We start from the raw sequence: 8437 nt of genomic DNA on the forward strand, positions 1-8437 counted from the left end.
TCATTTTCCATGCCATCAATGCCACATGCCACACCATGGCATTTGTGTTTACAAATCACACCACAACTACTGCTGTTTGGGGAAGATTTCACAGCACTGTTATTCCCACACCCACAGCCCATCATTGCTGTCAGATGTGCTAGCTCTAGGCAATAGGGGGTATAAAGGGCACCGAATATACAAGCACGAATTATTCTCTCGTGCAAATTTTATTACAGTTTATGAGGGGACTGTAAAAAAATCTGGGCTTAGCTGCTTCTTATGGAAAGAGGATTTTTCCATAGTACTAAAACAAAACCAAATTTCACCCTGTGAAAAAGGGCAGAAGGACTCCTGGCACAGCTATTTTGGAATAAACTTTTACACACACTTTATTCTACAAGAACTCCTCATGGAAAATATAGAGTAAAACACTTTTTTTTTTTCATCCTAGGAGAACTTTGCTTAGTGAACAGGGTATTCATGAAGCATAAATCAATTAGCAAAGGAGCATTGAGACCTTGATATATTACACGTAACAGTATCCAATGTGTTTAGTGATGTGGGCTGGATCTCTAAGTTCTGATTACACCTTAAGAAGAAAGTCAGCTCCTGAAAGCAAAGCATCCTGTCCTGGAACAGGTACTTCAGAAACAGAGGATAAATCTTCCTTTGGCACTGCCTACCTGCATGCCCCATGGTGACTGAGGGAGGCATCTACTAGGTGCTAGAGATAGCTGAAGTAAACTCAGGTCAAGGGCTGGAAGGAATCAACACAAATACAGAAACCCTGACAGATGCAAAGGGAGAACAATGTTTTAGAAGGACTCCCAAATCACAGCTGGTGATGAGAATGGAAGCTTTTCCTTTCAACACCTTGTCTGCTGACAAGAAAATCAAAGAGAAGCAATAAAAATAAAAATAAAAATAAAAATAAAAATAAAAATAAAAATAAAAATAAAAATAAAAATAAAAAATAAAAAATATTGAAGGCAAAAATTAAGTCAATGCAAAACCTCTCCAATTTGGCTAGACATAAGCAAGCATTTTACTCATTGAATTTAGCCTTGCTCTTGTTTCCATACAGGTCACCTACGGGTTATGGTTTTCTAATCTTTTATACCAATCTCATGCCTGAGCCTTTTTCATGATGGATCATATGTCTCTGCATTGCTTGTCAGCCATTTTTTATGTTTCCAAAATTCATGCAATACCAGTCAGATTCACTGTATACAAAGTCACATAGTTTATCATTTTGGGTCCTCAGATGAGGTTTTCTGACATAAAAAATCCTTTATTCACAAGGTGACATGTCTCCGTACAAATAGTCTCTATTGCTAGGTTAATGTTTTTGTTGCTATTAAAGTTATTGCCACTGTGGAGCTTGTAGAATGAAGAGGAGGCACTTGAAGGTCAGAAGGAATCAATATTAATGAAAAGCAAACATACAAGTCAGGGAGGAATCACAAACCCAGCTTGAAGCTAATTTGATTTTTTATTCCAGCAAATATGCATGGTCATTTTTGCATTGTATTCACAAAGTTCTTATTTGGAAGTGTTGTTAGGAACTTTTGAACTTGCCTTGCATTTCTAAGCCACTGTATAGTCAGCCAAAAGTCTCTTGCTCACCAGGGCCCCAGAGCACTCCTAATAGAGGAAAATGGCAAATTTCCATTTGCTGTCAATACGGGTGCTCCAAACAACCATTTTCCTAAAGACCCTAGAAAAGACACCACGTTACCTGCAGCCTCCACAAAGAGTCATAAGCCCTTTTCCAAGTTATCTTTCTGCTTAGATCTATAGCCTATCTTCCAAAAAATTGATGCACTTCTTGCTAAATATGGAACAGCAATCAACATCTGTGGAGAGTTCGTATTTGGCATGTTTACATGAATATTTATTCCTCCTTTGTCTTCAAGCAACAACTACTACATAATGTGTTCAGTATGATTAATTGTGGGAATGTTGCTTGTCCCAGCATAGCATGACATCTCCAATTACATGACATCTTTCTCTCATTTGTAAGGGAAGAACTGATTTTTGTATCTTGACATGTTTATCATTGTGAGGTTGAGCTGGCTATCTTATATGGGCCTGCTCCCTAGTTCTCAGGGTTGACAGATTATGGTGTCACATTAAAATCCCATATGCCTTGTTATTGCAGCTGCATCTTGAAAGGAAAGAAAATAGTAGAATCTCCACCACAGAAGAGCTGTAAGATGATGTTTTGTTCAATGAGTCCATGGCTTGCAAGGTTGTTTCAGGCTATTGTAATTTATGAACAGCTATTTGGTATTTGATTTTCCCAACATTTTTTAAGATCTTGACAATGGAAAATTTAACACATATTTCCACAGTCCTACACAACCTCCAACTGATCAGAAACTTTCTCTGTGTGGGATTTGCCTCACCTGGTTTGAGCCATCTATTTAAAAGCTAGGCATTTGCTTTAAATTAAACACTCAGGCTTAGTCACCAGTGACAGACAGATGCTTCTTGAGAGGTGACTTATGCCACCTGCTTTTGGAAAAATACAGAGTCTAGCCCTCTTGTACATGGATACAGAGCAAAGCAAAAATAGGAGCTGTTGTTCCCAGGCAAGACTGTTGTTACAAACTCATCAGGACTGCTTTGCTCAGCAAGGGTCATTCCACGTGAGGAGGGCATTACAGAAGGGACATTAAGGAGGAGATGAAAATTCAAACATGAGAAAAGTCTAAGGATTTAATATTTTTTAATTAATTTGTAGTGAAAAATTACTCTTTGAATCTCTGATTCAAAACTTGCAACATTTTTGTCATTAGGATTCTCAGATACATTAATGCAAAGATGTATTCAAAAATATCTGTGAGATCCAGGCTTAAATTCTCATCCTGACTCCAGAAATCTTTGTACAAAGTCCAACACACCATGTAGACTGAGAAAACTATTTTGAAGCACATCTCTATACTTCATGGCTTTGGGAGTTGAACTTAGCTACTGAAGCAAATGTGGTGCAATTTAGCTGGGGTTCACATGCCAGAAAGACGTAGAAACCAAACTGTACAGTCAGGGAAAGAGGGAAATAAGCTTCTGTCATTGAGTGAATGCATCATCCTTTCACTTCCTTGCAGTAGGACTCCAGCCTGCACAGCTACTTTAGCAAGATGCTGCTTGTCTGCCCTGGAGTTTGCAAACTAACAAGGACCATATACAGTTTAATTCATACACTAATGAAAATCTGTCCATCGACTTGAATGGGAACCTGAAATTGTATTTGTTTATGAAGTACAAAACTTCGGGTCTCAAGAGAGAAATTGGGAATCTGAGATTTGGGAAAACATAAAAGGCCAACATGATGCTCTAGGATGTTTTTCACCAACATACAATAGGGTTTCTAGTGTCCTGGTAATATTTCTGTTGGTTGCAGATGTGTTATTGTCTCTAAGCAGAAGGAGAAGTAACCCACTGGACATATGTGTTTTTACCAGACTTTGAAAAGCAGTGAGTTTCAGGATGCACTTACAGTCTAAGACAAAAATTTGAAAGTTTCTTCTAGATGCACTTGCCAAGAAAAACAGCTCCATATAGAAATCTATGAGGCCAGCTTTATTCCTTGCAAGCACGTTGATGTTTTCCCTTGCCCTACTCATCCCACAGTTTCTTCTACTGGTAAAGGCAGAGCTACAGAGGCCAAGATCAAATGAATGTTTGGCTCAGTAACTGCTGGACTCCTCAGCCTAGAAACAGTTCTGTACGAGCACAGCAATGGACAGCATGAGTCCCCCTTCTGTCTTTGCAAAGCATAACCTTCTGGAAACATAACTTTGTGCTTTTTGTTAGGGTTATTGGTATGATAAATAATTAGTTATTAATATTTAATGTTTTCAGTTTCTGCTCCGGCATCGCTGCTTTATTTCTACTGCTGTGGGAATGAGCAGAAGCAATTCTTTTTAGAATACGGACTTGAATAAATTCTTTCCCAGTACATAATTATTTGGGGAATTATGCATGGGATAGACATAAGACCAATTTTGCATTAACCTGTACTTGCCACTGCTAACTGTGCAGTTTCTTATGTTGATGATTTGTGTATACAAGTTAAAAAGCAAGATACACATAGGACTAATGTTCAAGGCAGCAACACAGGTAAGATGTGTCTTCCATAGCTTACAGTGAATGGTTATCATAGAATCCTAGAATCATTAAGGTTGGAAAAGACCTCCAATATCAACTGGTCCAACCATGGCCCTACTACCAATGTCACTAAGCACCATGTCCAGCCTTTCCTTGAACACCCCCAGGGATGGTGACACCACCACCTCCCTGGGCAACCCATTCCAATGCCTGAATGCTCTTTATGAGAAGAAATGTCTCCTCATTTCCAGCTTGAACCTCCCCTGGTGCAACTTGAGGCCATTCCCTCTGGTCCTATCACTGGTTATCTGCAAGAAGTGGCCGATCCCCAGCTCCCCACACCTTCTTTTCAGGTAGTTGTAGAGAGCAATAAGGTCTCCACTGAGCCTCCTCCAGACTAAACACCCCCAGTTCCCCCAGCCGCTCCTCACAGGACTTGTGCTCCAGGCCCTTCAGCAGCTTTGTTTTCCTGCTCTGGACATGCTCCAGGGCCTTGATGTCCTTCTTGTACTGAGGGGCACAAAGTTGAACACAGTACTTGAGGTGCAGCCTCACCAGAACAGAATCCAAGGGGACAATCACCTAATTAGTGGATCTGGACAAGATCTTCACAGGACTAATTGGTACTTTAATTGGTTGTCTCCTCGCCATACCTATGTCCATAGGATGTCCAGCTGTTAACCACTGTTTCAATTAATAGTGCATTTGAACTTAATATGCCGCTTTCTCTGACTCAACCGTTTTTCCTCCTTGTTTATTTAGCAGACTTACAGCATGAAATGTCCACATATATCTCAGCAGCTGGAACCTACTGAATGCTGCCACTGTCCCTGAGCCAGGACTGCCTAGAACCCTCTGTGTTCTTTGTGAGCTTCTGTGAGCCTTCTCTTTGCAGATGGAGAGGAACCATTGCCTTTGCAAATGTCCACCATCACATTTGTGGTTTCTCTTAAAGTTTCATGGCCAGCACCTTCCAGTCTTCCCCTTTCCTGAAGCTTCTTTTTGCAGCAATGGCTCAGCTGTTTATTTTTGTCTTCCTGCCTCTTTGTTCATTCTGTGAAGAAGTGTCTTCCACCCTGCTGTGCAGCAAAGGGAAGGTGAGGGACTCTCAGTTTTCTCTCATGCCAGCAGGAGAAGAGAGAAAGAAAAGAGAAAAATGGCCTTTCAGGTCTCCTGTGTTCCTAAGCTACTTCTTTCTATCCCTCAAAAAGCCCCTTAGGAAAGTTCATCTAACTAGCCTTGCTGGATCGCCTTCACACTGAGTGTGCCCTGTGCATTTCCTGCTCTCAGCTGGGGGTAGAAGACCAAAAAAAAAATATCATGAGAGAGGCTAGTCTCACGGCTGAAACCAGAAAGTATGCATCACAAATTATAAGCTCAAACTGCTCAGATACACTCCTGAACCAACCACCAACTTTGCTGTTGAACTTCTTCTTTCCTAGTGATTTGGAAAAATCCACTTGGGAACATTCAGCAACAATTCAATATGTCCTGAGGGCAGGAAGGTTACTCCCAACCTGAAATAAGGAACATCGCAAAATAAACTAGTGCACAGGAATATGAACCAGAAAAAAAAAAAAAATGCAATGAACACAGTGGCTCCAGCACACCTGTTTCAACTTCCACTGAAGTAGAACAGCAGACAAACAAGTTCTGCAAATCTCTGCACAAAAGCTGCTCTGTCCAATACCTGGATCAAAACAGCGTGTGAGGGAGCCTTGCTCACAAGCACCAGGCGGATGGGCAGGTCTCAGCTTCCAGCCCACTGCCAGCCCCAGGAAAGTAGAGTTAAGAGACACCCTGTTTTCTTCTCTTTGCGGTAGCTCTTGGCATGCCTGAGAAAAGAAGATGCTTTAACATGGCAGCAACAGTAGCACTAAAAAGAACATTTGTATTAAATCATCAGGAAAAAAAACAATGATTATCCTTTTCTTCTTTGTGTTCTTTTTGTTTTCCTGCCAAATTCCAAAGAGAATAAAATAGCAGGTTTTTTGCTGTGCAAGGCAAACTTGTAAAGTCAGAGGGAAAACAAATCCTGAGCAAATAACTCAAAGCAAATAGCTGGAGGAAGTGAGGGTGGGAAGGTAGGCAAATGATACATTTTTAACGTTTGATGAATTAAGCCTTGAAGTAGCAAAATAAATGAAGAACATACATCTCCATAATCAAGAAATGCCCTGCATGCTTAGGTGAACAACAAAATGCTTAAAGTTACATGCCAGGTTTCAGTGGCCTGAAACTGCCGTTAACAATCCACAGTTCAGCCCCAGATGCTCTGAATTCACACACAAAAACATACAGGTGATCGGATCATTCGGAAAAGGACTGGTTGTTCTATCTCTAGCTAATCTGAAACAGAGCAAGGGATAAACTCAAAATATTGGCTTTACACAAATGTCTATTATTCAAGGTTGTATTTTATAAACCTTCAAGACAGACAACTGTTTGCATCCAAACATGTTCTTAGTTTTAGCCATGCTGCCTAAAGCTGCCTCCAGAGGTTGCTTCAGAGTGAGTGGTCAAAATAGCACATGATGGGATTTTACCAGCCCACTCTAGAGGGACAGGAAGGTCTCTGAGTAGTATACTAAGGACAGGACATGAGTCTGATTCAGTATGGCCATGTACACCTTAACAGACTTGCAGTCTGGTGGCCAAGTTCAGCAGGATATCTAAGATTGTATTCCTCACTTGCACACACTGTGCTGGGAGTATGGCAAGAAAAACACCATCTAGCAGTATTTGCCAAGGGCCAGACTTGGATGCACATGTCCATGTTGGGTAAAAAGCTCCCCCCCAGACTGACATCATGAGCACTACTTGATGCTACTCAGTTCTGAATAGTAAAGCTGATGGCTTATCTTCAGGACTGTGAGCATGATAGGAGTGACAGAGGGGCAAGTGGGGGGCAGCTGGCCCTTTCAACATCTGCATCCAGGCTCTCTGGGGGGGTTCTCTGGGCTTTGGAGCCATTCTGGGAGCTGAAGTCTGCTTTGTTTTACATCCCTGTGTGCATTCTTCTGTGCAAATGGCTCCTTTAGGCTGAGCCAAGATGGCATCACTTGTTCTTGGACTCTCCCACCATATTGGACTCTTCATCAGGGTATTGCTTTCTCCCCTTAGTTACTCTTAATTAGAAAAATGAGCTCCAATCCCCACCTATTGGCACACAAAAGAACCTTCCTCTCTCTCCTTAACCCTGCCATGACCACAATAGCTGCTACAATAGAAGTACTGACATGCTTTTATGACGCTAAGTCAGTTTTCCTCCTTCTTCCTTAAAAAAGAAAGGTGTCTTCCCATGGAACTAGCTGAAAATCATGTCCATTTAAAATAGCAGCAAACTGAAAGAAACCTGGAGAGGCCACTGCCTGCTGTAATAGGATTAAGGGCTATATCTCAGGCAATGCTTCTAGAATCAGCTGTTTCTTATTTGGGCTTCTTTGTAGAGGCTACAATCTCTTTGTACAAGACTGTGTTACAGGGTTACCCAAACAATGCTATTTTTGGCTGAATGTACAAATGCCACACACACACACACAAAACAAAACAAAACAAACAAAAAAAAAAGAGTTTCTAGGAGAAGAGTTGCTTTGTGATTGAGCAGCCAAAATGCAGGTGCTTTAACTGGTGAAATAAATACACCCCTCCTTCCCCAGTCTTTACTAAGGAGGCTGTCTCAAAGAGCAGATTACATTTTCTCTTGGCTCCTCCATACCACGCATGGAAGATTACTTTTTGTACCACAATTAAGTCTGTGAACTATTTTGAAATCCCACTCACAGGTGGCCCAGTATAACAGGCATTATGCACACATGCTTCCACATGCCTCCTATTTACTACCAGGTACACCAGTATAACCCATGCCATGAAAACTTGTTCCACCATGGTGTCCCAGATACGTCTGCTGTTTCCAATCATCAGAAAACGATAGCTGATATGGAACATAAGCAAGTGGGATAAAAACAGCCACATAAAAATGACTTATTGGTGCCGCCTTCTCCCACTCTCCCAGGACAAGTGCAGCCATTTCTCCCCCACCTAATAAAACAGCCAGCCAGCTGATTAGCTCCCCTAACCCCTGCAGCCAGCACTTTTTGCCCTGGTGAGAGGCTGCTGTTTTCCAGGAAGAGCAGTGGGGATGAGGGCTACAAGAGCCACCTCAGCACTGAGCATGCTGCCCTTCTGCACAGCCATTGATCCCTGGAGCCCAGGCCCGGTGCAGAGCAGTGGAAGAGATAAAGAAAGTGCCAAGATTTTTAGTCCCCCCTTTCCTTCTCCTAAAACCTGTGCTTACCCTGATTTTATGAAATGAGCTGGTGACTTTCATAGGCACAATGAT

Source organism: Anas platyrhynchos, chromosome 1, assembly GCF_047663525.1.
Source record: "Anas platyrhynchos isolate ZD024472 breed Pekin duck chromosome 1, IASCAAS_PekinDuck_T2T, whole genome shotgun sequence".
NCBI classification, from domain to species: domain Eukaryota; kingdom Metazoa; phylum Chordata; class Aves; order Anseriformes; family Anatidae; genus Anas; species Anas platyrhynchos.